A 13,925-nucleotide genomic window follows, 5' to 3' on the forward strand; every position below is an offset into this window, starting at 1 on the left:
GCTGATCATAGTCAGGGATAAATACGCGAGGAAGAACGATATTGTACCAATAACCATCCACTGCGATGGACGTCCCGTCAGGAAGGGGAAAACACTGCGCATTCTGGGAATGTGGGTACAACAGAATGTAGGCACAACCCACACCATCCAAAAGTTGAAAGGAACAACAGGGAACGTAGCCCGTATGTTAAAAAGGATCTCTGACAGTAAATATGGCCTAACTGAAGTAGAAACGATCAGGCTGGTCCACGCCTTTTTAATTCGCATGGTGACGTACGCACTCCCGTCCATGCACTAACAAACCGGGAGATGAAACAAGTTAATATAATGATAAGGAAAGCTTTCAAGGCAGCGCTTGGCATCCCCGAAAGTGCTAATAACGAGAAGGTAGAGAACCTAGGCCTCTACAACACCGTTGAGGAATACGCGGGCGCGGTCCTCATAGCTCAAAGAGAGCGGCTCAGAACGACGAAACAGGGACGTGCCGTTCTAGAAAAGCTCGGTTTCACACCGCGACATTACACTGCGACGAGGACACAGTGCTACTGGACAGAGACACCAGATCACGGTGCCACCGATACCCAAGAATATGCATCCAACATACCATGCCGGTAGAAGACGAGCATTCCATGCGGAATCGTCTTGGGAAAGGTTCGGTCGCGTACGTCAGAGACGCTAGCAGAGCCATCGGAGACTCACACGCTAGCGGTTACCCAACAACAACGGCCACAGTAGAAACTAGCCATGGCCATTGCGCGTCTGCAGTAGCCATGGCCATTGCAGACGCGCAACACAGAAACGAGTCGGCAGTCATACTGTCCGACTCGCAGACGGTATGTCACCTGTTTGTCAATGCACGGGACGCTACTCAAAATGGTACGCAGAATTATGGGACAAACCTTGAAAGAACACCACGACGTTATCTGGTGTCCGGCTCACGAGGGATTGGAGGGTAACGTTGCGGCAGACTATATAGCTCGAGGATTCAACAACCGCTCGAGCTGCGGCCGGGCCGAGCTTTGGTTTTGTTTGGTGCCTATACATATAGAACAATCCACTACGGGGGATTGGCCATGGAGCGGGCGGCAGTGGGTAGAAAAAAGAATAAAAGGTAAACAGGATTTTCGTATTTAAGAATGAGATAATATATGAATTCTAATCGTTACTATAAATTTTCATGCTAAATTATTTTAAAATTTGCAATTAATATTTTTGTTTTCTTGTGGTGGAAAGTAAAACAATAAAATTAGTGTGGCAGTCTCATTGTTTCCATTACAAAATTAAATATGGCATCAGATACGTTCCTATTGCAGTGTCCTAGTGCCGACCCCCCTAGAGACAGAATGACAGGTAGCGTAATGGCTAATCCAAGTTGGCAGAGGGGACCTTCTAGAAGTCGTTTTCTGTGCACGGTGAACATACGACACTCTATAAAGAAATGATAAGTAGTTTCGGGTTCATTGAAATAAATACATTGAGGGGAAGGTGCCAAACCAGACCTATGTTAATATAAATTAAGCCTTGGTATTCGGGAACGCATTCGCGTAAATGAAACTTCGAGTTTTCTTGTTGAACACCATCTGCTGTACCACGGAAATCTAAGGTGCTGAAAATCGGTGTTACTTAATACACATAATTTGGCATGTTCTTCTCGGCGGAAATTTTTTTTTAATCTTGCAGAAGTGACGTATGCCGAAGGTCTTAGGATCCTCAGTACCGGGCCTTTAAAGGCACACTAAAGAGAAACAGGAAGTTCAGCTGGAATTAAACAGTGACCTTCAGGAATCCATGCAGTTTTTGTTGGGTGCAAAAATATAAGTTATTAGCAGAGAAATTGGTAAACAAAGACCAAATTTCTCTTCCTCAATTTTTATTTATTTATTTATTTATTATTACCCTCAGGGCCAGAGGCATTAAAGAGGGGAGTGGGTTACAGCAAATGAACATAAAAACAATAATGAAAAAAGCAGTTAGAACGTTCAAGTACAAAGGCTTCTGATTATACAGTTTTAGCTAGGGTTAAATCGTCGTAAGAAATTGGTAGCAAAGTACGATAGTAAAATGGTAAATACGAAATGCACTTAGGTTACAAACATATAGTAGAAAAAAAATGCTTCTATTATACAATGTTAGCTAAAGCCGCTCGAAACCTTTGGTTATCGTGAGTGGATACGATTTCAGCGGGAATGTGGTTCCATTCCGTGGATGACCGAAGGAAAAATGATTGCAAAAAAGTATTAGTGTGACATGATTCGAGACCAACCTTAAAACGATGGTCGATTCGAGGCGATATGTATGGTGGCTGAAAAATGAAATCATTGCGCAGTGTTGAATGATGGTATAGCTTGTGAAAAAGAACTAGGCGTGCGATTTTGCGACGAGAAGAAAGTAGACTAAGCGAAAGGTTAGTTTTCATGGCAGATACACTTGCAGTTCTATTGTAATTATGTAAGATGAAACGAACTGAATTATTTTGAACGAGTTCTAATGACTTAATTAGTTTATCAGTGGCAGGATCCCAAACAGCACATGTATATTCTAGTTTCGGACGTATAAGGGTAGTAAAAAGAAGCATTTTTAGGGATGAAGGGGCAGTTGAAAAGTTACGGCGCAGGTAGCCAAGCATGCGGTTAGTATTGCTAATTACGTAGTCGGTATGAACATTCCAAGATAAGTTAGCAGAGATATGCACACCTAGGTATTTGTAAGAGTTAACCATTTCCAAGGGAACGTTATTTAGATAATATGTATGCATGCTGTTAGTTAGTCGGGATACACGCATCACTTTACATTTGCCAACGTTTAGTTCCATTAACCAATCTTTGCACCAATTAGCTACAGTAGTTAGATCAGACTGCAGGTGGTTAGGATCTTCTGCATTAGTTATTTCACGAAAGATAACACAATCATCAGCAAATAAGTGAATGTTAGATGATAGAGAGGAAGGGAGGTCGTTAATATAAATGAGAAACAAAAGAGGCCCGAGCACTGAACCTTGCGGTACACCGGAAGTTACGCTTCGAAGTGGTGAGTTATGGCCGTTTGCGGTTACAAATTGAGTGCGATTAGATAGGAAGCATTCAATCCACTTCAGGATGTTAGTGTCAAGGTTCAGCTAACTTAGTTTATAAAGTAAAAGTTTATGACAGACCTTATCAAATGCTTTAGCGAAGTCTAAAAAAATGCAATCTGCAAATGATGAACGATCGAGAATACGATGTAACTTATGCGTAAAGATTGCAAGCTGAGTTTCACATGAAAATGTTTTTCTAAATCCATGCTGAGCTGGTGTGAAAAATGCATTTGATTCAAGGAAGTTAGCAAGATGTTTGAAAATTATATGTTCGAGCAACTTACAGCAAGTACTTGAGAGTGAGATAGGACGATAATTGGCTGTTAGATTTTTGTTACCTGACTTATGCAGTGGAACCACCTTCCCGATTTTCCATTGGCTAGGTTGAGCAGACGTATCCAGTGATTGCTGAAAAAGTTTGGTTAGGATAACAGAACTAACGGCGTTTGTATTTTTTAGAAATTTAGCGTTAATAGAGTCGTAACCAGGTGATGAGTTTTGATTCAGGGAATCGATTAGTTTTGCAACGCCAGCAGTTTCAACTCTCACTGGAGGCATAGCTACGTAATCGTACTGGCGAGTAGGAGGTAGGCGGTCACTGCAGGAAATGGAAAAATTTTGAACAAATGTGTCGTTAAGAGTGGCAGCGCACTGTTCGTTAGGTACATGGTTGCCCAATGGGTCTTCCAGAGTTATGTGATCATTGCGCAAGGGCTTGATTACACTCCAAAACTTTTTAACGTTAGTCTTTAACATAGATGGAAGCACGTTAGATAGAAAATTAGTTTTAGCGTTCTTTAGGGCTGTTACGTACGTGTCGAATGCGGACTTATAAGCAGACAAACGTGTGTCAGTTGGCGAGTGTTTTGTAGAACGGTATAGGCGTTTTTTGCGGTTACGTAGGCGTTTTAGATGGACATTGGACCAAGGAGCATCAGAATTGGAGGTGATGATGCGAGATGGGATGTACTTTTCAGTTAGTTCCTGAACTTTAGCGGCGAACATGTCCCAATTAAGCTGAAGCGGACGATTTTCGAAATCCGGCAAGAAAGTGTCTAGAAATACAGTTAATTCGTTATTTATGGCGGTAAAGTTTGCTTTCTTGTAAATATGTATAGTTTTTCTGAGTTTACTTGCTTTAGGTGTAGAAAAGTTAATTGAAAATGCAAGTAGGCAGTGATCGCTTAAACCAGGTAAGTGTGTAATCTCCGAAATTGTGTCAGGGTGGGATGCCAAAATTAGGTCAAGGGTATTTGCGGCGTTAGAAGATACACGTGTAGGTTGAGTTACTAGCTGTGACAATGAAAAAACTGAGCACAAGTCTAGAAATTCCTTAGCTTGGGCTGAAAAGGGAGCGAGTGAAGATGATTGATCGTTCCAGGTTATGTTTGGTAGATTAAAGTCGCCCAGGAGTAAGATGGGAGATGAGGGAAAACGCGTGCGAACAAGATTAATACTATCGTGCTGTTCATGGAAAAACGTAGGTGGTGCAGAAGGTGAGCGATAGCACACGCCTATGATGAATTTTTTGTGACCAAGAGCTACGGAAGCCCAGACAGCTTCTAGATCGTCGCTCGTACAAACCACAGAAGACGGAATATCATTTGAAATTGCCAAAAGGACGCCACCTCCTCTACGCGCAGTACGGTCGCAGCGATAAACACGGTATTGCGCAGCACCGTGGAACACTTCAGTGTCAGTGACATGCGCAGGCAACCATGTTTCGGTAAGTGCAATGATTTTTGCAGAACATGTGTCGATTGCAGACGATAAAGAATCGTATTTATTGGACGCACTTCTGACGTTAGAATATAAAACTGAAACATGACGCAATGAAGAAAATGAACCACTGCCCCTCGCGCTTTCCTAGATCGGAGGACGGGACGGAACAGGGCTTGCACGTACTACATTATTACTGCGTTGCTTAAGTTCTTGAATTTCATCAGAATTGGCGTTGTACACGTACGATTTTCAGTTCAGGATCAACTTATCATAGCGCAATTTGAAAGGTTCAGAAGAGGCTTGGCTCTTACCGAATGCTATCAGCTTTCTTCGCGCGGTTCGTGTAGCAACTGAGAAATCTTCACTTATACTGATGTTTTTGTGCTTGAATTGGCTGCGCAGAGACAGTAGTTTTTCTTTGGTTTTGAAGCTTGCAAACTTCACAATAACAGGACGGGATTTATTAGGCATAAACGAACCAAGGCGGTGCGCACGTTGGATCGCGTCTGCAGGAAATGTATCGGTAATACTACTGATTACTCTGGTTATATTTGATTCTGTTTCTTGCCAAGTTTCGATATTATCAGGGAGACCAAGGAAAATTAAATTGTCGCGGCGCGATCGATCTTCCAATTCGTATAAACGGGATTCAAAAAGGTTATTCCGAGCGCTAACTTCTTCAATTGTTTTTGTCATGCTAGAAACTTTCATCCCAGATTCGGCGCTGAAGCAGTGTCGTCACGGATTTCATTGCTCTCAGCGAATCTGAGGGCGCCATGATACGTCACCGCTTGCGTAAACGGCCGAGGTGCTCGCTCCATCATAGGCTGCATAGCCGCTGCGTTTGCGTTCGCTGCGACTTTTGCTGAGGTGTTCTGTGGCAGCGATGGATACCATTGCTGACGCTGAACCTCGCAACGAAGAGCTCGCCAGGGACGCAAGACTGGATTTGAGCGATTTCAATGAAACGGAGCACGAAATGATCCTCCGTGTTCGCGCGGTAGGTGTTTCCGCGTACGATGGCGGTGAGCAGCCGGCCGCGTCGACGGAAGGTGAGGCGGCCGGTCCGCCAGGCGACGATGTTCCCGACAGAACAAGCGTAGAAAGTTGCGAGCGTACTCGGTATGGTTTTTTCGTCTTTTTTTTTTTTAAATGGCATTCGGCATTCACCAAGCCGCCAGTTTGCTGCTGCACGGGCATCAGTAGGGGATTCGATGAAGGCGACATTGGCGGGACAGCTGCTCGAGAAAGGACTGGCCTCTGGGGCACGCCAATATCCTTTCCGAGGGCGGAATTATATACGTAATCCGAGGGCGCGAAATGGAGAGAACACACCATCGGTTTCTCTGGCTCTTTTTCCGTTTTATCATCGGCAGAGCACTGGGCCTATGCGAACGCCGGGGCTCATCGCGCGGCACCACATGAAAGGACACAGTCGGGTCAACACTGCCGCTGCCCCTGAGCAAGCGCCTTGCGCCGTTATTACAGCCCTCAACACTACACACACGTGGTATTTTCTGGCTGTTTCCCGCGAAGTCAACGTTTTTCGAGCCACGAAACACGCAACCAAACACTGCAACACTGTAGAGCGGAGCAGGCGTGCGCTGATGCATGGAGCAAAAACGAAACTACGAAACTATCACCGCCGCATGTAGCGCCATGCTACTTTTTTTTAAATAAATATTAAATTTTGCGCTAAACTTGTACGTCCTGGCTTGAAACGGCTTAAAAAGTTGGCGAATACTGTTTACGTACGTTTAAGGTTTATTTCATTTTGCGTTTTATTATTAGCGATAAATCGCTTTCGACCAATCAAGGCCGGGCTGCGTTTGTGATCTCCGACGTCACGAACGTGTAGTGCGGGAAATTCGAAGGGGCGTCAGCACCTATCCTTCAGTTCTTCGCTATTCTCTCGCTTATTAAACCTCTGTTCGCAGTGAGAATGGCATGTCTGTGATCGTGATAGGATAATCTACCACTAAATCAGAATTTCCGGTTTCTCTTTAGTGTCCCTTTAAGGTATCCTAGGCGTTGCTAAAGGGACTCCTGAGGACTCATGACGTGAATGATATGACATGCCTGTCATGTAGGTCATGAAAAAGCGGTCTACGTCTTGGTGCTCTCATGGTCGTTTCCTTAACTTGGTAGGCTCTTTGCACACTGCTTCGCATAACACCGATTCCCACAGGGCAGGGGATCTGCCAAATGTTTCTCAAAAAAAATTAGGCGAGCGTGGTTGAGCCCTTAGTCCAGGGCTCCACTTGCGCGAGCAGTTCGCTGGGCTCTGCCCATTGTTGCTGAAATATGTCTTTATATGCGCGATGGATATGAGCAAAAAGAGTGGAATATGTACAATTACAAGAGAAGGAAACAAGTTTTATTTTAAAAAGAAAATTAGACGAGCGTGGTTGGGCCCTTAGTCCAGTGCTCCACTGGCGCGAGCGATTCAGTGGGCTTGGTCCAGGATTGCCACTTGGCTCTCCTTTCCCTCGTCCGCAAGCGATGCCTCCCACTGCTTATTTCACATTAGTGGTTGCGATGTTATGTATGGGCACGGAGGAAGAAAACTTGGAGTTGAAACTCTCGCCAGCGCCGGCGCGCACGGGCGACCAGATAAATTCCCATTGGTATGCGTCGACGGGGGCGCATGCAGTGGCGGCGCCTTGCAGCGCCTCATGCAAACCGCAGCGATAAAAAAAATGCAGGCGCCCGGGCTGGCTAGAGCATAGAAAGCTATGGCTAGAGTTACTGTATGTGCTACCAAAGGTAGGGAGCATATACAGTAACTCTAGGGCAGGCAGCTCGGGCGCGCTCACTTGGGCGGCTGCCGTGTCTTCCGCTCAAAGCCGACGACAAGCAGACGACACGGCAGTTCGCTGTTCTTGTCGGTGTCTGTTCGAGGGCCGTAATACTAATAGTGCTGCTACGCGCAGTGTGTCTTTTTTGCTAGCCTAAGATGGGACGCAGGTGGGGCGCGCGAGTGCCCTCAGTAGTAAAGGGGCTTTACTCAGTAGTAAAGCAGGAGCTTTACTGAGTAGAACTTGACAGGCACGCGGCCGAACACACGCGACCGGTTGTCTGGGCAACCAAAACGTTGATAATTTCTTTCTCCGCTGCCAGGTGCCGACAGCATGATAGTGGCTCCGCGGGCTTGTGATCTTTTCTTGTCGCCGCAACTAGCGGAGTTTCCACTCCTAAATAATCTTCCTCCGTGTGTATGGGCTGGTAATATGTGAAGGCCTTTCCAGGCACTCCCATGTGATATGTTGTAGTGTGGGTTTGTTGGAACACCATGGACAGACGTCCAGAAATCTTGTTTGTCCTTATTTTACTGAAGCGATGCAGGTTGGGGAAGGTGCTTGTTTGAATGCGTCGCCAGCCCCTACTCTGCTGTCTGTTACAGACCTTGTGTGGATTACCACTGACTCTGCGTTCCTCCCGTTGTTGTACGCATTTCGATGGAGGCGCATTGCAAGAACGCCCGTGTGCTTGCGTTGTAGTGCACGTTAAAGAACCCCAGGAGGTCAAAATTTATCCGGATCCCTCCACTCGGCCGTGTCACAGAAAGAGGAAGAAGAATATCACGAGTGCTTGGAAGAAGTTCCACGCTCCTGACTTTACGCCAGCATTTCAGGCAGAGTTATTAGCCATCATCCCAGCTCAACGAAAACTTCCCACGTCTATTTCTTTAGCCGTAATCATAACCGTCCCCTTATCTGTTTGCTCTGCTTTATCAGTGCCCAATTCATCTATCATTCTCCGATAATTTCATTCACCCATCCCCCACCATTTACGCCTCATCCATCTGGTATGGGTGCCGCGGCACGTGGGACTCACTTTAAACGAGTCAGCAAACGCACTAGCAGCGGCATCTCTTAAAGGGACACTAAAGAGAAACCGGAAGTTCTGGTTTAGTGGTAGATTATCTTATCACGATCACAGGCCTACCATTCTCGCTGCGAACAGAGGTTTAATAAGCGAAAAAATTGTGAAAAACTTAAGGATAGATGCTGACGCCCCTTCGAATTTCCCGCACTACACGTTCGTGACGTCGGAGATCACAAACGCAATCCGGCCACGATTGGTCGAGAGCGATTTATCGCTATTAATAAAACGCGAAATGAAATACACCTTAAACGTACATAAACAGTATTTGCCAACCTTTTAAGCCGTTTCAAGCCTGGACGTGCAAGTTTAGCGCAAAATTAAATAAGTAATAAGAAAAAAATGGTGTGGCGCTAAATGCGGTCGTGATAGTTTCGTAGTTTCGTTTTTGCTCCATGCATCATCGCGCGCGCCTGCTCCGCTCTACAGTGTTGCAGTGTTTGATTGCGTGTTGCGTGGCTCGAAAAACGTTGACTTCGCGGGAAACAGCCAGAAAATGTCTCGTGTGTCTAGTTTTGAGGGCTGTATCAACGGCGCAAGGCGCTTGCTCAGGGACAGCGACAGTGTTGACCCGACTGTGTCCTTTCATGTGGTGCCGCGCGATGAGCCCCGGCGTTCGCAATGGCTCAGCGCTCTGCCGATGATAAAACGGAAAAAGAGCCATAGAAACCGATGGTGTGCTCCCTGCATTTCTCGCCCCCGGATTATGTATTGTGAGGGCGAGGCTGAGGCGAGAGGCTCCAGGCTGGGCACGAAGGCAATAACGTCAACGCAGGTTGACGTTTTTAAAAAAAATTAAATATGGGGTTTTACGTGCCAAAACCAGTTCTGATTATGAGGCACGCCGTAGTGGGGGACTCCGGAAATTTGGACCACCTGGGGTTCTTTAACGTGCACCTAAATCTAAGTACACGGGAGTTTTCGCATTAATGTTGGTAAGGCATATGAAACAATACAGGGGCTAACGCGCGCGAGAGCGTCTCAAGACAACAGTGCTACATGGCAACGGGGCAGACACTCACTCCGCTCTCCTCTACAAGCCAAAGGCGGGAAAAACAGGGGAGAATGCCCGACAGGTGCTGCCATCTGTCGGGCGACTGGCGAAGTGGACGTGGGAGTCTCGGAGATACCTCACATCCGGCCCCACTTTTATGATGAAAGTCCTCTTTTATTACAAGTGTGAACTAAGGCTAGGCAAAGGGGACAAAATGCTGGACATGGGCAACAGGCAATGTATGACGATACTAGGCATGAATAGGCAAGGCAGGAAAACAGAGGCATATGACAGGCAAATAGCAACAGACGAGGCAAGGCAATAAATGTTCTACATTTATTAAAGCCAAAATCAGGCAATGACAAACTCTAAAGGAATTGAAAGGGACACAAGCACAGCACTTTCAAAAGTCCACTTCATAGTCCTGAAGATGGGTGGGCAGTCTGCGCTGTATGACTGGGCACTGATCGTTCAGCGGCAATACAGATGCAGTTTCTGAGCTACCTGACGCCGGGCAGAAGTCTTCAAAGGTGGACACAAACACCAGGATGTCCTCCAAGTAGACTATGATGCCCGACCTTATAGGAGGTTGAAGGTCTTGCAGGACAAGCTACACGGCACGTTGAAGTATTGAAGGAGCACTCCTAAGTTCAAAGGGCATACGTGTCCACATGTGTGTCCCACTGTGTGTGATGAAGGCGGTTTTCTCCTGGTCTTCCTCTTTCACTCTGATTTGCCAGTATGCACAACACAAATCCAAGACCGCAAACAGGGAACTGCCAGCAAGGTCATCAAAAATGTCGCCAGCCCGGGGAAGTGGCTGCAGGACATTCACTGTCATATGATTCAGAGGTACATAATTCATGCATAGCCTCTTTCTGTCGTTTTGCGTCACTACCACTGCTGGCAAGCCCCATGGGCCACCGGATGGTCGTATGATGTCACTCTCAAGCAGAGTCACTGTCTGACGCTCGAGAAATTGTCTATCACTGGCTGTGTAACGGTACGGCTGTCGACCGTAGGGCTTGGCGTCAAGCACCAGCTTGTTCTCGTGTTCGATGCCTTCATAGAGACCGATGTCTACGGGGCTTGTGTTCAAAAGACCAGCATGACGTTGTACAATGCGCTTCACGACTGCTTGTTCTTCGGGATTGAGCTGAGCTCCGAGGCAGATGTCAGTCAGGGGATCGTCAGGGACGTTAGCAAGTGGGTCTGAAGGCAACGGGCTGGAAGAGCTTGTCTGCAGTGGGCTTGTGGGGCATGTTGTTTCCAGTTAAACTAGGGCCGCGTGGTTGAGCTGGCTTCACAGGGGTTCATTCTCGTCTGGCTCGTACTCGAATTGAAGTGGCTCTGCCGTGGGCTGCGAGGGATCAAAACGTGACAATGCAGATGTCAAAATTACTGCATTTGACATTCTTGGCAATAGTTCCTCTTTGCACTGCACGACAACGTTGGTATATGGCTGGCAGATCACAGGCAGCTTCGGAGGTTTGAAGTGGAGTTCAGCTTGAGCCGCGTAAAACCAATCCTCTTCTAGAATGAGGGGAAGGGCGTTCCGTTCAAAGATGGGTGCTTCAACAACTGCGGATAGAGTTCCAATAGTGATCCTCAAGAAGACAGATCCTTCCGGTATGACGGAGCTTCCGCCGATGACAAGCAAAGGTGCCTTGGTCCACGGTTCGATGTTGAGGTTTGATGCTAAGCTTGCTGCAAGAATGGTGACGTTTGAACCGCTGTCTGGGAAAGCACTGATCTCTCCCAGTCCTTTGACGTGAGCAGAAGCGACGGCACGTCTGAACTTGGATCCATACAGGGTGTCATCGACTCGGCCAACACAGGCTGTTGGTGCTTTGGGGACTGTCGGCTTGTTGTCAGCCGAAGTTTGCTTTGGTGTAGTACATTTACTTGCTAGGTGACCCTTCTCTTGACAGTTGTAGCACAGCGCATCTTTCAAGTTTTGTCCTCTTCTGTATGCTGGGGCACCATACTTAGCTGAAATGGCTTCGTACCTCGACTCTTGGTCCGCAGGTGGTAGGCTGTTAATACGAGAAGGCTGTGTCATGCGTGTGGTGTGCTTGAACCTAGGTGGTCGAGCAGTCTGTGAGGAGTTCACAGTACTGTCAGTTCTGGCAGTAGCACTCTGGAGCTGGGTGCGTCCCGGCTGTCTTGCGAATTGCTGTGCTAGCTGCGGAGATCGGATCAGGCGGGCGTGGTCCAATGCTCTATCCACTTCGGATACAATGCTGAGGAAATCGTCCACGGCACGGGGTCGCTGAACAGCGATGAATGTGGCTACCTGGTCGTCACGAATGCCTTGAACGAGGTATTCGATGCGTTCTTTGTCAGTAATGGGAGCTGGACAACGTGACGTGATCTTGAGCTTTGCAAAGGTGTACTGCTGCAGGCTCTCTCCGGCGTTTTGTGTGAGGGCTGTGACCTTCTGTTGCCACTGTATGATGGAAAGTTGCTCGCCGAATTGTTCTTGGAGTCCGGCCTTCCAGGTGGTCCATGTGGTAAGCTGTCGCCCTGTTGAGGCATGCCAGTCTGCTGCGACTCCACGTAGCTTTCCTTGCGCGATGGCGAGGAGAGATGGGTCTTCCCATCGTGCAAGTCGTTGAAGGCGTTCGAGCTCTTCTATCCAGTGCTTGAAAGTAGGGGTGCCACTTCCGTTGAAGGTAGGCAGCGAAGCTGAGAGGTCTGGTAGCGTTGTCACGTGCACTGGGTGCGCGTGACTTGCTATAGTGGTCACCATAATGGCCATGTTCTGGTGAAGAAAAGCTGCCATGCGCTGCATGTTCTCTGCTGGGTCTGACAGGAAGGTTGGCATGGCTGAGAATGGCGTCGTAGGCACTGGCATGGTCGGGAACGACGTTGAAATTGCGGGAATGCATGGCGCGGGTTCGTGGTTTAGCGGTGGATTTTTCTCGGTATCAACCAAAAGTCGGTCGATTAGTTCCTCCTTGTTGCCGGTTGTGGAGAGGTTCCGGCGTTGCAGCTCAGTTTTAATCAATTGTGCATTCAAGGTGGCGAGGTCTTCTGCGGTGGCAACACGCCAGTTGATGAACGACATCGTTGACACACCGGGCTGGGTAGGCTTAGGAATGGTTTGGCGTTCAACAGCGCTCAGTCGAGGGCACGCCGGCTCACTTGGCGGGCGAAGTGGCTGTGGCAGGTTGCGGATGTCGACTGCGCCAAATGTGAGGGCGAGGCTGAGGCAAGATGCTCGAGGCTGGGCACGAAGGCAGTAACGTGAACGCAGGTCGACGTCTTTATTAATGTTGGTAAGGCATATGAAACAATACAAAGGCTAACGCGCGCGAGCGCGACTCAAGAGAACAGTGCTACATGGCAGCGGGGCAGACACTCACTCCGCTCTCCTCTACAAGCCAAAGGCGGGAAAAACAGGGCAGAATGCCAGACAGGTGCTGCCATTTCGTGCTCCGTTTCACTGAAATCTCTCAAATGCAGTCTTGCTTCCCTGGCTAGCTCTTCGTTGCGAGGTTCAGCGTCAGCAATAGTATCCATCGCTGCCACAGAACACCTTAGCAAAAGTCGCAGCAAACGCAAACGCAGCGGCCATGCAGCCTATGATGGAGCGAGCGCCTCGACCGTCTACGCAAGCGGTGACGTATCACGGCGCCCTCTGATTCGCTGAAAGCAATTAAATCCGTGACGACACTGCTTCAGCGCCGAATCTGGGTTGAGAGAAATTGAGGAAGAGAGACTTGGTCGTTGTGTGTGTGTGCGTGCGTGCGTGTGTGTGTATGTGTGCGTGCGTGTGTATGTGTGTGCGCGTGTGTGTGTGTGTGTGTGTGTGTGTGTGTGTGTGTGTGTGTGTGTGTGTGTGTGTGTGTGTGTGTGTCTGTGTGTGTGATTATCAGTAGCCTGTGATTATCAAGACCCTACAACGATAAATCGCTTTCGACCAATCGCGGCCGGGTTGCGTTTGTGATCTCCGACGTCACGAACGTGTAGTGCGGGAAATTCGAAGGGGCGTCAGCACCTACCCTTCAGACTTTCGCCATTTTCTCGCTTATTAAACCTAAAGTTCGCCGTAAGAATGGTATGCCTGTGATCGTGATAGGATAATCTACCATTAAAGCTGAACTTCCGGTTTCTCTTTAGTGTCCCTTTAACACGGAAAAAGGTGGCCTCTCAGCTGCGGTGGCGCCGCAGCACGGCGGCTTCATGCGACATATCAAGCTCTCCCATAGAGTGACGGCGGAGTTTCGTAACCAGAAAAAGTGTTGA

This window comes from Dermacentor silvarum, chromosome 10 (genome assembly GCF_013339745.2).
Source record: "Dermacentor silvarum isolate Dsil-2018 chromosome 10, BIME_Dsil_1.4, whole genome shotgun sequence".
NCBI lineage: Eukaryota > Metazoa > Arthropoda > Arachnida > Ixodida > Ixodidae > Dermacentor > Dermacentor silvarum.